We start from the raw sequence: 19,120 nt of genomic DNA on the forward strand, positions 1-19,120 counted from the left end.
TAATCAGACACGGTTCTGTATTGGAAACCGTCAACTATTATGTTCGCACACGGATTTTGCTGCGGGAATCATGTGTAATTCAAACTATAGTACTCGTAAATTCCGATGACCGGCGTGTGTACTGTTGCCGTCGATCTAGATCCGGCCGCCAATAAATACTACCTTGCTCATGTCGTCCCGCCTGCATTCTCATCTACATCCTCCCCTCACTCACCCTCTCTCTCTCTCAAATCTCTGCCATGGCGCCGCCGGTCTGCCCACGCGCCGATGGGGAGTCGCCGCCCCCCGAGGACGCTCACTCGAATAGCAGGGACGAGGACCCCTACGCGCCGCCGGACGAGGTTGTGCTGGACCCCCCAACTTTGGATTGGTTTTGGGGCCAGTACAATCTTTGTCTGTGGAAGTCGCTGCCGCCGGCTGAGAAAGCCAGGCAAGTGACATTCAAGAAGGATATGGCGGAGGAGGAAGCCAGGTACCAGGTGGCCTGTGAAGCCTGTGATGCCGCCTGAAAAAACGAGGCGGCATAGCTTTGGGGGCGGCCGCGTCGCCGTGCGGAGGAGGTGTACGAAGACAGGTACTTCGCGAGGAAGGTCATAGGCGTTGGGCGCCTTGTCACTGCGTGGAGGTGGACCAATAAGCTCCAGCGTGCCACCGACGAGGAGCTCTGATGGGCGCCCAACGAAATGGCAAGATCGTTCGCGCGCGTCCACTAGCAAGATGCTGATCGGTACGTCAAGCGGTGCGAGGTGGAGGAGGCGGAGTACTGCCTCCGCACTGGGAAGACGCTGTGCACCAGGGAGCTGCTGGCGAGGGGCTGCTAGAATACTGGCCCCAGGAGGGACTATTAGTTTTAGTATTGTTCGTTTTCAATTTTATGCATTGTACCTAGTAGTTAAGTATCATCAGGTATATGTGATGATATTATATATATATATTCTGTGGTGAACTAATGAACAATTAATATATATATATATATTATGAATTCCATTTTATATATGTTTTTGTATACTAATTTGAATCTAGCTATTATCATCCACATATATAGAATGGAAAGCGTATATACACACATTGAAACAGAACATATAAGAACGGAAAACAGAGTACACACATTGAAACAGAGGAATAACAGAGCAATACTATGATTGTTGTGAATACATAGCTATCCACGTCGAAATGACTCAACAAAATAAAACGTGTCCATGAGACCATGACTAGCAGCCCTTGCCTACGGTAGCTCTTGGCTCTACCTGAACTCGTGCAGGCGTTCGTCCAAGCGGTCGACACGCTCGCAGTACATCTGGAGCGCGATCTGAGCTCCAAGTTGGATATTTCATCGGAGATCACCAGCTCGAGAATGCGACAGCCATGTTCCTCTACTGCGCCCAGGTGGACACCTGGGCCAAGGAGGCGGTCGAGCCTACCGACCAGCGCGTTGGCATCGAGCGGGCCGTGAACAAGGCGAACAACGCGACCGATGCAAACGGCGCGGCAGACGTTCGTGCAAGTACGGCGCAGCCGGCCTCTGGTGCAAGTACGGTGCTGAGGGCCTCTGCCCACTCCTGGCGAGGAATGGGGGTACTAACGGGACGTGTACCCAGCTTCGACGCTGTGTCGACTGCAGGAAAGCGCCGATGGATCTGCTCTTGCTATGCGGTGCGCCACGCCTTTTGCTCTGCGGCGCTCCAACGGTCTCACCATGCGGGGAGCCACAGCCTATCGGCGTGGACACGCCTGGCTTGCGCTGCGGCGCGCCATCGATCATGTTGTGCGGCGAGCTACATCCTGTCGTGCTGACATGCCTATCTTGATCCACGGCGCTCAGGCGCCATGCGCTAAATGTCTGCTCAACCCTGGCGATGACGTGCATCACGGTGTCGTCCATCACGTTGCCGGGGAGCACCTCGGCCTCGACGGGCCATGGCGCCTACTCGTTTTCCTCGTCGACGAGGTTGATGGCAGAGGCGGCGCTTTGGTGTGTTGGCATGCTTGGAAAAGGTGGATGTGCTACAGGTTGTGCTTGTTGCCTCTATGCGTCGCGCGCCGCCTAGGTTTATGCGCAATATTGTTGGATGGCGGGAAACATGTGAGAAAATGGCGAGAAATAGTGGCGTGTTCATAAAACGCCACCAGTTAATGGAAAATTAGCATAGAAGGAACATCGAGCTAGCACAAGAAGTAGATGATGATCATACGAACATGGACCACACTAGGGAACCCATCGGTGATGAATTCATCAATCGCAAATGGTTGAATACTAGCAAGCGTTTGCCCACAACACACACGGCTTATTCCATCACAAATAGGTCGGATGGATCAACTGTATGCCTTGTATCGCACATTCTCAAAAAGTAATGCAGTAGACCTTCTTTAACATGTGTTAAAAAAACAAGGACCTCGAGGTTAAATTAACTCATAGGATGGGTCGCATCAGTCATTTAATTTGACAAACAATTGTATGCCACGTATCGCACATTGTCAAAAGGTAATGCGGTAGACCTTCTTTAACATGTGTTAAAAAACGAGGACCTCGAGGTTAAATTAACTCATGGGATCGGTCTTATCAGTCGTTTAATTTGACAAATACGACCCATCCTATCAGTTAATTTAACATCAACACAACTTCCCATCCAGTCACCCATCTGATGGCTGCTCTAGCCTGAGCACACTTAACTTGAGAATCTCTTACATGAGCTACTGGTGGAATAGCTAGCTAGTCCTTGCTGATATAGGATGCCTCTTCGCATCCTTATGGCGTATCCGGATGACCACCCGTCCCCCAATGGCCAATAGATATTGTGTAGACAGAGCATATCACATACGTCTTATTAGAAGCAACCGTCTGTGTTATTATCGGTCTTCACACACATTTCTGATTACAGACCTGTTTTCCGTGTATCACACACATCTTGTTAAGTTGAACCGTTTATGTTCTCTTATCTCAATGCAAATAGTTCATCCGAGTGAACCGCATGCCGTATATCGCACACACCTTGATCTGGCTGACTGTTTCTTTTGTGTTGCCTATTCACAAACAGTTCATCCGAGTGAATCGTATGTTGTATATCGCACACACCTTCATCTGGCTGCCCATTTATTTTGTTCCTCCTCATTGCAAACAGTTAATTGAACTGAAACGTATGCCCTACATCGCACATAGTTTCGTCGAAGGGTCTCTGATCGTAGTGTTGCGTTAGCAGCATCCTACAGTAGTGTCATCTCATATTCTTTTCTTTATACCATGGACATTTGGACTTTTAAATGGTTCAAAGCAATAGTCTAGTTTTGACATGAGGACTTTAATACTCAAGGATACCAACAAGCAACCATCTCTTTCAAAATATCAACGCTAAAATAAGTTATCCCTAGCCCACCATGCTCAATCTTTGATCCATTCATGAAACACACTTGCATATTAGCTACACACAATGCTCAAGTACGATCATAGTGCCCCTTAGTTGGTGATTTATAAGAGAAGATGGAGACTCAAATTAAAAATAAAAATTGCATAAAGTAAAAGAAAGGCCCTTCATGGAGGGAGGTAGGGATTTGTATAGGTGCCAGAGCTCAAAGCGAAAAAGATAGAGATAAAAACATTTTGGAGGCATGCTTTTCCTGTCAATGAGAACGATCGAGTAGTTGATACGTCCATTTTGCATCATGCTTTTATATCGATATTTATTGCATTATGGGCTGTTATTACACGTTATGTCACAATACTTATGCCTATTCTCTCTTATTTTACAAGGTTTACATAAGGAGGGAGAATGCCGGCAGCTGGAATTCTGGGCTGGAAAAGGAGCAAATATTAGAGACCTATTCTGCACAACTCCAAAAGTCCTGAAACTCCATGAAAGTCATTTTTGGAAATAATAAAAAATATCCAGCGGAAGAAGTCCACCAGAGGGGGGCCCACCTGTCCACAAGGGTGGGGGGCGCGCCCTACCCCCCTGGGCGCCCCCTACCCCCCTGGGCGCGCCCCCTACCTCATGGGCCCCCTGTTGGCTCTCCGATGCCCATCTTCTGCTATATGAGGTCTTTCGATGAGAAAAAAAATCATAAGCAACCTTTCGGGACGAAACTCCGCCGCCACAAGGCGGAACCTTGGCGGAACCAATCTAGGGCTTCGGCAGAGCTGTTCTGCCTGGGACACTTTCCTCCGGGAGGGGGAAATCATCGCCATCGTCATCATCAACGCTCCTCTCATCGGGAGAGGGCAATCTCCATCAACATCTTCACCAGCACCATCTCCTCTCAAAACCCTAGTTCATCTCTTGTATCCAATTCTTGTCTCCATGTCCAGGATTGGTACTAGTAGGTTGCTAGTAGTGTTGATTACTCCTTGTAGTTGATGCTAGTTGGTTTATTTGGTGGAAGATCATATGTTCAGATCCTTTATGCATATTATTACCCCTCTGATTATGAACATGAATATGCTTTGTGAGTAGTTACGTTTGTTCCTGAGGACATGGGGGAAGTCTTGCTATTAGTAGTCATGTGAATTTGGTATTCATTCGATATTTTGATGAGATGTATGTTGTCTAGCCTCTAGTGGTGTTATGTGAACGTCGACTACATAACACTTCACCATTATTTGGGCCTAGAGGAAGGCATTGGGAAGTAATAAGTACATGATGGGTTGCTAGAGTGACAGAAGCTTAAACCCTAGTTTATGCGTTGCTTCGTAAGGGGCTGATTTGGATCCATATGTTTCATGCTATGGTTAGGTTTACCTTAATACTTTTGTTGTAGTTGTGGATGCTTGCAATAGAGGTTAATCATAAGTGGGATGCTTGTTCAAGTAAGAACAGCACCCAAGCACCGGTCCACCCACATATCAAATTATCAAAGTACCAAACGCGAATCATATGAACGTGATGAAAATTAGCTTGACGGTATTCCCATGTGTCCTCGGGAGCGCTTTTCCTTATATAAGAGTTTGTCCAGGCTTGTCCTTTGCTACAAAAAGGATTGGGCCACCTTGCTGCACTTTATTTACTTTTATTACTTGTTGCTCGTTACAAATTATCCTATCACAAAACTATCTGTTACCACTTATTTCAGTACTTGTAGAGATTACCTTGCTGAAAACCGCTTATCATTTCCTTCTACTCCTCGTTGGGTTCGACACTCTTACTTATCAACAGTCCTATGATAGATCCCCTATACTTGTGGGTCATCAAGACTCTTTTCTAGCGCCGTTGCCGGGGAGTGAAGCGCCTTTGGTAGGTGGAATTTGCTAAGGAAAAATTTATATAGTGTGCTGAAATTTACTGTCACTTGTTATTATGGAAAGTAATCCTCTGAGGGGCTTGTTCGGGGTATCTTCACCCCGACCAGTAGAGCAAAGAGTTGCTCCTCAACCTACTGAACCTACTAAAAATGAAAATATTCCTTTTGAAGTTCCTTCGGGTATGATGTAAAAACTGCTAGCTAATGCTTTTACAGGAGATGAAACAAAGCATCTTGATGAACATCTACTCTATGTGGATGAAGTTTGTGGATTATTTAAGCTTGCAGGTATACCCGATGATGTTGTTAAGAAGAAGGTCTTCCCTTTATCTTTGAAGGGAGATGCATCGACATGGTATAGGCTATGTGATGATACGGGATCATGGAACTATAAACAAATGAAGCTGGAATTTCATCAAAAATATTATCCTATGCATCTTGTTCATCGTGATCGCAACTATATATATAATTTTTGGCCTCGCGAAGGAGAAAGCATCGCTCAAGCTTGGGGGAGGCTTAAATCAATGTTATATTCATGCCCCAATCATGAGCTCCCAAGAGAAATAATTCTTCAAAGTTTTTATGCTCGGCTTTCTCATAATAATCAAACCATGCTCGATACTTCTTGTGCTGGCTCTTTTATGATGAAGACTATTGAATTCAAATGGAATTTATTGGATAGAATTAAACGCAACTCTGAAGATTGGGATCTCGACGAAGGTAAGGAGTCAGGTATGACACTTAAGTTTGATTGTGTTATGTCTTTTATGGACACCGATGTTTTCCGTAAGTTTAGCACTAAATATGGACTTGATTCTGAGATAGTGGCTTCTTTCTGTGATTTTTTTGCTACTTATGTTGATCTCCCTAAGGAGAAGTGGTTTAAATATCATCCTCCCATAGAAGTAAAAGTAGCTGCACCTATTAAAGTTGAAGAAAAGACTGTCACTTATAATGATCCTATTGTTCCTACTTCTTATGTTGAGAAACCACCTTTCCCGGTTAGAATAAAGGATCATGCTAAAGCTTCAACTGTGGTTCTTAAAAGCAATATTAGAACTTATACACCTCCTGAGCAAGTTAAAGTTGAACCTAATATTGCTATTGTTAAAGATCTCTTGGATGATAATATTCATGGGCATGTTATTCAGTTCTGCGGTGAAACCGCTAGAATTGCCAAACCTTGTGCTAAAGATAAACATAGACCTGTGGTAGGTGTGCCTGTTATTTTTGTTAAAATAGGAGATCATTTTTATCATGGCTTATGTGATATGGGTGCTAGAGCTAGTGTTATACCTATTACCTTATATGAAGAAATTAAGCATGAAATTGCACCTGCTGAGTTAGAAGATATATATGTCACAATTAAACTTGCCAATAGAGATACTATATCAGCAATGGGAATTGTTAGAGATGTTGAAGTCTTGTGTGGGAAAACTAAATATCCTGCTGATTTTCTTGTTCTTGGTTCCCCACAAGATAGCTTTTGTCCCATTATATTTGGTAGACCCTTCTTGAACACTGTTAATGCTAAGATAGACTGCGAAAAGAATGTTGTTACTATTGGCTTGGATGATATGATTCATGAGTTTAATTTCTCTAAATTTAGTAAACAACACCGTGAAGAAGAATTGCCTAGTAACGATGAAATTATTGGTCTCGCTTCTATTGCCGTACCTCCTAGTAATCCTTTAGAACAATATTTGCTAGACCATGAAAATGATATGTTTATGAATGAAAGAAGGGAAATAGATGAAGTATTCTTGAAGCAGGAGCCTATTCTTAAACACAATTTGCTTGTTGAAATCTTAGGGGATCCTCCTCCACCCAAGGGTAATCCCGTGTTTGAGCTTAAACCGTTGCCTGATAATCTTAAATACGCTTATCTTGATGAAAAGAAGATATATCCTGTTATTATTAGTGCTAACCTTTCAGAGCATGAAGAAGAGAGATTATTGAAAACTCTGAAGAAGCACCGTGCTGCTATTGGATATACTCTTGATGATCTTAAGGGCATTAGTCCTAGTCTATGTCAACATAAAATAAATTTGGAAGAAGATGCCAAACCAGTACGTAATCCTCAACGACGTCTAAATCCTAAAATGAAAGAAGTGGTAAGAAAAGAAATACTAAAGCTTCTGGAGGCAGGTATAATTTATCCCGTTGCTGATAGTCAGTGGGTAAGTCATGTTCATTGTGTCCCTAAGAAGGGAGGTATTACTGTTGTTCCTAATGATAAAGATGAATTGATTCCACAAAGAATTATTACAGGTTATAGGATGGTAATTGATTTCTGCAAATTAAATAAGGCTACTAAAAAGGATCATTACCCCTTACCTTTTATTGATCAAATTCTAGAAAGATTATGCAAACATACACACTACTGCTTTCTAGATGGTTATTCTGGTTTCTCTCAAATACTTGTTTCAGCTAAAGATCAATCAAAGACTACTTTTACTTGCCCTTTTGGTACTTTTTCTTATAGACATATGCCTTTTGGTTTATGTAATGCACATGCTACCTTTCAAAGATGCATGATGGCTATATTCTCTGACTTTTGTGAAAAGATTTGTGAGGTTTTCATGGACGACTTTTCCGTCTATGGATCCTCTTTTGATGATTGCTTGAGCAATCTTGATCGAGTTTTGCAGAGATGTGAAGAAACTAATCTTGTCTTGAATTGGGAAAAGTGCCACTTTATGGTTAATGAAGGTATTGTCTTGGGGCATAAAGTTTCTGAAAGAGGCATTGAAGTTGATAAAGCCAAGGTTGATGCTATTGAAAAGATGTCGTGTCCCAAGGATATCAAAGGTATAAGAAGCTTCCTTGGTCATGCCAGATTTTATAGGAGGTTCATTAAGGACTTCTCAAAAATTTCTCGGCCTCTGACTAATTTATTACAAAAAGATATACCATTTGTCTTTGATGATTATTGTGTAGAAGAATTTGAAATACTTAAGAAAGCATTGATCTCTACACCTATTGTTCAGCCACCTGATTGGAATTTACCTTTTGAAATTATGCGTTGAAGGAAATATGCCCTAGAGGCAATAATAAAGTTATTATTTATTTCCTTATATCATGATAAATGTTTATTATTCATGCTAGAATTGTATTAACCGGAAACATAATACATGTGTGAATACATAGACAAACAGAGTGTCACTAATATGCCTCTACTTGACTAGCTCGTTAATCAAAGATGGTTATGTTTCCTAACCATGGACAAAGAGTTGTTATTTGATTAACAGGATCACATCATTAGGTAAATGATCTGATTGACATGACCCATTCCATTAGCTTAGCACCCGATCGTTTAGTATGTTGCTATTGCTTTCTTCATGACTTATACATGTTCCTATGACTATGAGATTATGCAACTCCCGTTTGCCGGAGGAACACTTTGTGTGCTACCAAACATCACAACGTAACTGGGTGATTATAAAGGTGCTCTACAGGTGTCTCCAAAGGTACATGTTGGGTTGGCGTATTTCGAGATTAGGATTTGTCACTCCGATTGTCGGAGAGGTATCTCTGGGCCCTCTCGGTAATGCACATCACATAAGCCTTGCAAGCATTGCAACTAATGAGTTAGTTGTGAGATGATGTATTACAGAACGAGTAAAGAGACTTGCCGGTAACGAGATTGAACTAGGTATTGAGATACCGACAATCGAATCTTGGGCAAGTAACATACCGATGACAAAGGGAACAACGTATGTTGTTATGCGGTCTGACCGATAAAGATCTTCGTAGAATATGTAGGAACCAATATGAACATCCAGGTTCCGCTATTGGTTATTGACCGGAGACGTGTCTCGATCATGTCTACATTGTTCTCGAACCGTAGGGTCCGCATGCTTAACGTTACGATGACAGTTTCATTATGAGTTTATGTATTTTGATGTACCGAAGGTTTTTCGGAGTCCCAGATGTGATCATGGACATGACGAGGAGTCTCGAAATGGTCGAGACATAAAGATCAATATTTTGGAAGCCTATATTTGGATATCGGAATCGTTCCGGGTAAAATCGGGATTTTTCCGGAGTACCGAGGGGTTACCGGAACTCCCCGGGGGTTATTGGGCCTACATGGGCCCTAAGGGAGAAGAGGAAAGGAGGCAAGAGGTGGCCGCACGCCCCTCCCCTCCCTAGTACGAATAGGACAAGGAGAGGGGGGTGGCGCCCCCCTTTCCTTTCCCTCTTCTTCCTCTTTCCCACTTCTCCTTCTCCAACTAGGAAAGAAGGGAGTCCTACTCCCGGTGGGAGTAGGACTCCCCCTTGGCGTGCCCTCCTTGGCCGGCCGCCCCCTCCCCTTGGATCCTTTATATACGGGGGCAAGGGGGCACCCTAGGACACACAAGTTGATCTTCGTGATCGTTCCTTAGCCGTGTGCGGTGCCCCCCTCCACCATATTCCACCTCGGTCATATTGTAGCGGTGCTTAGGCGAAGCCCTGCGACGGTTGAACATCAAGATCGTCACCACGCCATCGTGCTGACGGAACTCCTCCCCGAAGTTTTGTTGGATCGAAGCCCAGGGTGCGTCATCGAGCTGAACGTGTGCCAAGAACTCGGAGGTGCTGGAGTAACGGTGCTTGGATAGGTTGGACCAGGAAGACATACGACTACTTCCTCTATGTTGCGTCAACGCTTCCGCTTCAGTCTACGAGGGTACGTAGACAACACTCTCCCCTCTTGTTGCCATGCATAACCATGATCTTGCGTGTGCGTAGGAAATTTTTTGAAATTACTACGTTCCCCATCAGTGGCATCTGAGCCTAGGTTTTATGGTTTGATGTTATATGCACGAGTAGAACACAAGTGAGTTTGTGACGCCCCCGATTTAATCATACACTAATCATGCACGCAAATGTGTAAGATCAAGATCAGGGACTCACGGGAAGATATCACAACACAACTCTAAAACATAAACAAGTCATACAAGCATCATATTACAAGCCAGGGGCCTCGAGGGCTCGAATACAAGAGCTCGATCATAGACGAGTCAGCGGAAGCAACAATATCTGAGTACAGACATAAATTAAATAAGTTTGCCTTAAGAAGGCTAGCACAAAACTGGGATACAAATCGAAAGAGGCGCAGGCCTCCTGCCTGGGATCCTCCTAAACTACTCCTGGTCGCCGTCAGCGGGCTGCACGTAGTAGTAGGCACCTCCCGAGTAGTAGTAGTCGTCGAAGGTGGCGTCTGGCTCCTGGGCTCCAACATCTGGTTGTGACAACCAGGTAGAAGGGATAGGGGGAAAAGAGGGAGAAAGCAACCGTGAGTACTCATCCAAAGTACTCGCAAGCAAGGAGCTATACTACATATGTATGCATTGGTATCAACTGGAATAAGGCTATTATATGTGGACTGAACTGCAGAAAGCCGGGATAAGGGGGGGATAGCTAGTCCTTTAGAAGACTACGCTTCTGGCAGCCTCCGTCTTGCAGCATGTAGAACAGAGTAGACTGAAGTCCTTCAAGTATCATCACATAGCATAATCCTAACCGATGATCCTCCCCTCGTCGCCCTGTGAGAGAGCGACCATCGGTTGTATCTGGCACTTGGAAGGGTGTGTTTTATTAAGTATCCAGTTCTAGTTGTCATAAGGTCAAGGTACAACTCCAAGTCGTCCTGTTACCGAAGATCACGGCTATTCGAATAGATTAACTTCCCTGCAGGGGTGCACCACATAACCCAACACGCTCGATCCCATTTGGCCGGACACACTTTCCTGGGTCATGCCCGGCCTCGGAAGATCAACACGTCGCAGCCCTACCTTGGCACAACAGAGAGGTCAGCACGCCGGTCTAAATCCTATGGCGCAGGGGTCTGGGCCCATCGCCCATTGCACACTTGCACGTTGCGTACGCGGCCGGAAGCAGAACTAGCCCCCTTAATACAAGAGCAGGCTTACGGTCCAATCCGGCGCGCGCCACTCAGTCGCTGACGTCACGAAGGCTTCGGCTGATACCACGACGTCGAGTGCCCATAACTGTCCCCGCGTAGATGGTTAGTGCGTATAGGCCAGTAGCCAGACTCAGATCAAATACCAAGATCTCGTTAAACGTGTTAAGTATCTGCGAACGCCGACCAGGGCCAGGCCCACCTCTCTCCGAGGTGGTCTCAACCTGCCCTGTTGCTCCGCCTCAAAGTAACAGTCGGGGGCCGTCGGGAACCCAGGCCCACCACTACCTGGATGGAGCCACCTGCCCCTTCAGCCCCCATCTCCAAACAGTTTCTCCAGTAACGTAACAGTGTAAAGTATATAGTATATGCCCGTGATCACCTCCCGAGTGATCACGGCCTGATAGTATAGCATGGCAGACGGACAAGAATGTAGGGCCACTGATGATAAACTAGCATCCAATACTAAGCATTTAGGATTGCAGGTAAGGTATCAACAATAGTAGCAAGGACAGGCTATGCATCAGGATAGGATTAACGGAAAGCAGTAACAAGCTACACTACTCTAATGCAAGCAGTATAGAGAAGAGTAGGCGATATCTGGTGATCAAGGGGGGGCTTGCCTGGTTGCTCTGGCAAGAGAGAGGGGTCGTCAACACCGTGGTCGTACTGGGTAGCAGCGACGTCGGTCTCGGTGTCTAGCGAGAGAAGAGGGGGAAGAACAATAAATATAATGCAAACATAAGCATGACAATGCGTGACGTGACAATGAGCGGTGCTAGGTGTGCCCTAACGCGGTAGTAGGTGATGCCGGTGAAGGGGGAAAACATTCGGGAAAGTATTCCCGGTGTTTCGTGTTTTCGGGCAGTGGAGCCGGAGGGGGAAAGTTGCGAGTTTGATATGTTAGGGGTGTGTGTGGCGGATGAACGGGTTGCGTATCCGGGTTCGTCTCGTCGTTCTGAGCAACTTTCATGTTGAAAATATTTTAATCCGAGTTACGGATTAAAAGATAGGATTTTCTAAAGATTTTATTAATTTCTGAAATTTAATTAATTATTTAATTTAATTCGAAAATGGATTTACGACATCAGCATGAGGTCATGTTGACATCAGCAGTCACAGGGATTGACTAAGTCAAACTTACGCGTGGGTCCCACTTGTCATACTCTATTAGTTAATTAACAGTAGTTAATTAGGTTAATTAGTCATTAGGTTAATTAACCTTAATTAGTTAATTTAATCAGAATTAATTAAGTTAATTATTTAGTTAATTAATTATTATTATTATTATTATTATTTATTATATATATTTTTTAAAAAAATTCTTTTTTTAAACGTTCTGGGCAGGGGGCCCACTTGTCATTGGCCCTGGGGGCCCAGCAGGCTAACGGGCGCGGTTGCTGGGGCGAAGCCCCGTGAACGTGCGGGCATGCGAGCGCCAATTGGGCGAGCCCGGGCGCTGGCCGATGGGGCACCGCGGGGCGAACGCCGGCAGCGGGCGAGCAAGGGCCGACGGTAGTGAGCGCGCGAGCGCATGGCGGCCGCGGAGTGCGGGCAGGGAAGCCCGGGGGTGCGGCGACGCGGGGCAGGACGCGCCCAGGGCGGCGATGCACGCTGGGGGCCGAGGCGCAGGTCGCGGGTGGCGCAGCATGCAAGTGCGGCGCGACGGCGGCCACGGGATGCAGCGGGCGAGCATGGTGATGGCGGCGCGCGCGCATAGAGGAGGAGAGGGAGGAAGAGGGAGGCAGTGGCTCACATAGGAGCGGGAGGGGTCATGGCAGCGGGCTCGGGGAGGTGGCGGCAGGGTCACCGGCGATGGGGGGCGGCAGAGGGCGGCGCCGTTCGGGGAAGCAGCCGGCGTCGGGGTCGAGCGGCACCGGGCTCGGGGCGTTCCAGCTGGGAGGAGGACGAGCAGGCGACGATGACGGTGGGTGGCTTCGGCAAAGCAGTGGCGGGACGAGGCATCGGCGGTGTGCGGCGATGGCGGCGCCCTGGGCGCGGCTCAGATCCAGTCGGGGAGGTCGAGGTGGAGGATGGGGCGCCAGGGCATCGAGTGACGCCGTTGACGGCGAGGGGTGACGGAGTGCCGCAGGCAGCGATCGGCGTCGAGGGCGAGGCCCTGGATCCAGAAGGGATCGGGCACAGGAGGGGCAAGGGGATCGGGGGGTGGGGGGTTGTGCGGTCGTGGGAGGGTGGCGGCGCCAGGAGGGGAGAGAGGGGAGAGATGGGTGGAGTGGGGATCGTGGGGGTGTGGGCTAGGTCATATGAGGGGCACCGGGTTGGGCCGATCGGACCTAGTGGGTTGCCTTGGGCATTTCGACCAAGTGGCCCAGGAGTCTTTTTCTTTCTTTCTTTTTGGTTTTTCTGTTTTCTTTATTTCACCATTGCTTTCTATTTATTTCTGCTAGCAAACCAATTTTGTTAAAAGTGCCACTGGTAAAAAAATACTATGTAGTATATAGTACTGCCACAAAAGTTTGGGAGTAGGATGATTTCATTTTAATTTTAATTAAATAGGAATGATTTAAATGGTGTTGTTTTGGGTACTGATTTGGATGCTAGGGTCAATTTGGGCGTTTTAGTTATGTTGTTTTCCTAATCACAAATGACTATGGAATATTTGCAAAAATATGAACTATTTAGTTTTTTAGTTTGAAGAAGTATTTTATTTGACTTAATTTTAAATTTGAATTTGAACTTGTTTTGATCCAATGCGAGATTAGCAACAGTAACTGGGGTGACGTGGCACCATTAGCAGGGTATTACTGTAGCATAATTCTCCGGGTGTCACAATTCTCCTCCACTACAAGAAATCTCGTCCCGAGATTTAAGAGGTGGTGAAAGGGGGAAAGGTTTTGGTTACGAATCTAGCGGTTCTTCTCATCCTGGCTTGCTCTTCGCGAAGAAGTTGACCCCTGTCGTTGATGTCTTCATTTCTCTACTTCAGGTTATCTTGACGAAGTCGCATCCTTTCTTCGGGCTGTGTCCCGTACTTACGAATAGGTAAGGGGCAGTTCGACAATGATAGAATGCTATAAGGGTTAACCATTGGGGGTTATCCCATGAATGAACACAGGGGTATCTCTCGAGTTGGTCAAATGAAACACATCGAGAGCCAAGCAAGAAGGTTTAGTAAGAAGTATCAAGCGGATAAGCAATCGTTCGATGCCCATTTAAGGTGAAAGGGTTTCAGGGCACGAGAATAAGTATTGCGTCTGATACCAGAGTAGATCACTAGGAAGGTGGCTTGGGAATTACATATCAAGTCAAGCACGAGGAATATCTTTGGCAACAGGGTGTACAGGAGAGTCAGGTTTCGATCTTGTGGAACTTGTGGGTTATGGGCCCACCATGTGGGTTAAACACAGAAAGAGTGGTGTCATCTTGCATGGTTATGATAACCATGCAGGTCAGACCATAACCTATCTGTTATGTCGGCAACAGCGTCGGAACCAAGGGCGAGGGACGAAGAGAACCATTTTCCCGCTCGTTGAACGAGGCGGGCCAATAGGCAAGGTTCTCGTCCATCGGTGGCTACCGAAATGTCATCAGCAATAGTAACAGAGTCTTACTGACAGAGTTATACACCGAGGTGTTTACATAAGCAGTGAATTATTACTGCTTAGATCATATAGATCTCAAGAAAGATTAACAAAACAAATGGAAAGGAAAAGGTGATCATCAGATTAAACAGAACAATGTAAAGGAAAATGTGTTTAAACACATATTTCAGGGGTATATCCTTCCCAAAGGCAAGCAGAGCATGATATCCATGAGGGGATATAACGTAGAAAACCCTTTAGGAAAGGGGAGAGAAATTTCCTGCCCTTACCCATACAACGGTGTTTGGATAATTGAGCAAGAAACATTTGGCATTGGGCTTCAAATGTTCTTGTTGAAAATCGGAGTACCACAGACAATCTTCGAGATATCCTTGACAGGATACACAAGTTTTACAAATTACTCATGGAAGAATGACTAACCTTGCTAGTAAGGAAACTATAACAATAGGCCCTCCGGGCAGTTGTGTTAGGATGAAATCACCTTATCAGTTTAAAGACCGATGTTATAACTCTTGGAAATACGTTCCAACCATCATACCTGACCGAGATTCAGATCTGATTGGTGTCAAACTACCTCAGACTCAGGATGCGTGAGAAGAAAAGGTGCAACACAATTTGACGAGATGACATTGTGAGATTCTCAGAAATGATCTATGGGAGTGATCTCTGAAACAAGAGTTCATCAGTAAACCAAGGAGAGGACGAGGAGGTGGCTGATAGGCTCAGCAACAAATCATCGAGATTCCCAAAGGATTGATTTCCACAATTATGAGAACAAGGAAATTTCATTTGTCGGATCAAATGATATAATGATGTATGCTCGAGGGAAACATACACAACTGAACAATGATAGGAGGGTGCACCCAGGAATCTGGACTAGGTAGCACGATCAATGTTCGAATGATGATTCAATAAGCAATAGACTTAGAATGAAATTGTAGACCAATAACTTCAAAGTAATAGGGTTGCTAGAAGTTTAGAATTTACACATCACAGACCATTTGTCGGTATTCCGGTTAGAAACAACACGGAGACCAAGAAATGATCGCAAAAGGCGGGAGATATTACTATATCAAGAATTCTCAAGAGGTGGTAAAATTACCACGACATTCTTGACATAAAAGGTGGTAACATTCCAAGGTAAAGAAGAACCAATGCTGGATAGCAAGGATCTCAAGGCATAACACAAAACACGAATAAGTTTGTGTTGAACGGAAGGCAATAAAGTGGTCGGTGATAACACAAACCATTGAGGGGCGAGGATGGTATTTCTCATCAAGAATTCGATATATATCTTGGAAGAGCTCAGGATGTTGATGATGACCATGACACATTTGTCGAGAAATTTCATGAAGATGCAATCGGTTGGCGATGACATCAAGTCAAATGATGATGCAACGAAAGTCAAATAATACTTGAAGAAGAACTCATAAGAAGTTATGCAGTTCCGTGATAATCTCGAGATACCAGAGGGGGTAATACTCGATGACAGGTCAAAGTAGAGGTTGGACTGGGGTATTGCTCTGCAAAAGACAAGCGCTTAAACTTGCACGCGAAATGGTATTTAAAGGAGAACATGGTCGGAACCACGATTGCAAAAGGTCAGATCCCAGATATAAGATGAACTTATACCAAAGGAATAATTTAATTTAAGAGAAGCTTTAACGATAAGATCTACATCGTGTCCATGGGCATGAACCCAAAGTTCAAGGTCGACTCCCACTTCTCCAATGCATAACCTTTCATTCACTCCTCACTTTTGAAGAAGTTGTATTGTTGAAATTTCATCGGGCAAAATACCAGAAGTCTATGACTCGTGAAAACTTTCGAGTTCACACGGTTTTAGAGAAGGTTGTATAGGTTCAACCCATCGGGGTTTCATAGAAACATATACCACAAGTTTCAAGAGTAAATATCACAAGCTCGAAAGTAGAGCATGGTTAGCAAAATAGATGATACAATTTACCAAAGGTATCATATACCCATGGAAAGGCTCACAAGATTATTGAATAGGAAGGACACTGCCGGATAATAATCCAACAAGGGATCCTACGGTCTACAATGGAGCTGATGCGAGTATCGGTACTCTATCTGAGGAAGATGGAATGAAAGGGCATCAGATTATATAAACAACTGAGTATTTCAAATCTTAAATACAAAGGAATTATCATTTCCAAATCAAGGGATCAAAAGCCAACACTCTCATTAAGAATGGATCAGTCGAATAGACTTAGGGGTACAATCGATGACAATTTGATTGGTCGATAATCAGCTCATGTTCAAAATGACGTGTGAGCCGGAAGGATGAATCATTGGATCTGATTGAGGATGGCGAGCATTCACAACATTTTGAATCAACGGACTCAAAATGATAATGATAAGGGATGCCAATAAAATTATAGACTTATGGGATTAACCATAATGCAAGCAAGTAAGAACTTCAAGAGTAATAGGCTACTCAAGATTTTCGGAAGTTCAAATAGTATTTTAAAGACTTTTGTGAAATACATGAACCAACTGGGGATGAGCAAATATCCGGTGAGTGCTAGAAATTTACCCATAGTGGTATTCATGTGGCAAATAAATGCAAAGCAGTAGACACAAAGTATTCTCAGAACAATAGAGAGAATTTTGGGGCATCTTGTAATAACAAGATCAATGAGGAATGATTATATGAATGGCACGTGTACATGGTTATCCATAAAGGTTTATCGATAGAAGGGAATTGCAAAAGCAACACGCACAAGGTCTCGACAGAATATCGGAGAGTATCTTCAAAATCTTCTAGTGCAGCCGGCGATCATCTGGACTGAAGGGGCTCTTCGGGAGAAAGTATTTTCGAGAACCTAAGTTAGATTTTTAGTAAATTCATTAAGCCCGAATAGAAGAGACATTAGAATCCCAGAGTATAGACGAGGAATAAAAGATCCTACAACCACCCAATGGCGACGTGTGCCCGTGAGACACACAACCATGTTAGTAAAAGTTTTGCAATGTCTAGACTCGACTTCGGCCAAGGAGTGTGGAAGGGGAATTCCTACAGGCAGTCGGCTCTGATACGAACTTGTGACGCCCCCGATTTAATCATACACTAATCATGCACACAAATGTGTATGATCAAGATGCGGGACTCACGGGAAGATATCATAACACAACTCTAAAACATAAACAAGTCATACAAGCATCATATTACAAGCCAGGGGCCTCGAGGGCTCGAATACAAGAGCTCGATCATAGACGAGTCAGCGGAAGCAACAATATCTGAGTACAGACATAAATTAAACAAGTTTGCCTTAAGAAGGCTAGCACAAAACTGGGATACAGATCGAAAGAGGCGCAGGCCTCCTGCCTGGGATCCTCCTAAACTACTCCTGGTCGCCGTCAGTGGGCTGCACGTAGTAGTAGGCACCTCCCGAGTAGTAGTAGTCGTCGTCGAAGGTGGCGTCTGGCTCCTGGGCTCCAACATCTGGTTGCGACAACCAGGTAGAAGGGATAGGGGGAAAAGAGGGAGAAAGCAATCGTGAGTACTCATCCAAAGTACTCGCAAGCAAGGAGCTATACTACATATGTATGCATTGGTATCAACTGGAATAAGGCTATTATATGTGGACTGAACTGCAGAAAGCCGGGATAAGGGGGGGATAGCTAGTCCTTTCGAAGACTACGCTTCTGGCAGCCTCCGTCTTGCAGCATGTAGAACAGAGTAGACTGAAGTCCTTCAAGTATCATCACATAGCATAATCCTAACCGATGATCCTCCCCTCGTAGCCCTGTGAGAGAGCGACCACCGGTTGTATCTGGCACTTGGAAGGGTGTGTTTTATTAAGTATGCAGTTCTAGTTGTCATAAGGTCAAGGTACAACTCCAAGTCGTCCTGTTACCGAGGATCACGGCTATTCGAATAGATTAACTTCCCTGCAGGGGTGCACCACATAACCCAACACGCTCGATCCCATTTGGCCGGACACACTTTCCTGGGTCATGCCCGGCCTCGGAAGATCAACACGTCGCAACCCTACCTAGGCACAACAGAGAGGTCAGCACGCCGGTCTAAATCCTATGGCGCAGGGGTCTGGGCCCATCGCCCATTGCACACCTGCACGTTGCGTACGTGACCGGAAGAAGAACTAGCCCCCTTAATACAAGAGCAGGCTTACGGTCCAATCCGGCGCGCGCCACTCAGTCGCTGACGTCACGAAGGCTTCGGCTGATACCACGACGTCGAGTGCCCATAACTGTCCCCGCGTAGATGGTTAGTGCGTATAGGCCAGTAGCCAGACTCAGATCAAATACCAAGATCTCGTTAAACGTGTTAAGTATTTGCGAACGCCGACCAGGGCCAGGCCCACCTCTCTCCTAGGTGGTCTCAACCTGCCCTGTCGCTCCGCCTCAAAGTAACAGTCGGGGGCCGTCGGGAACC

The 19,120-nt window shown here is 45.3% G+C and overlaps 1 pseudogene; it reads left to right on the plus strand.

Moving 5' to 3' along the window:
- The first annotated feature begins 5,285 nt into the window (after positions 1–5,285).
- LOC147978985 (uncharacterized) lies at positions 5,286–12,270 on the plus strand (annotated as a pseudogene).
- The last annotated feature ends 6,850 nt before the right edge of the window (positions 12,271–19,120 follow it).

Source organism: Triticum urartu, chromosome 3A (assembly GCF_056163025.1).
Source record: "Triticum urartu cultivar PI428250 chromosome 3A, HENAU_Tu73, whole genome shotgun sequence".
NCBI classification, from domain to species: domain Eukaryota; kingdom Viridiplantae; phylum Streptophyta; class Magnoliopsida; order Poales; family Poaceae; genus Triticum; species Triticum urartu.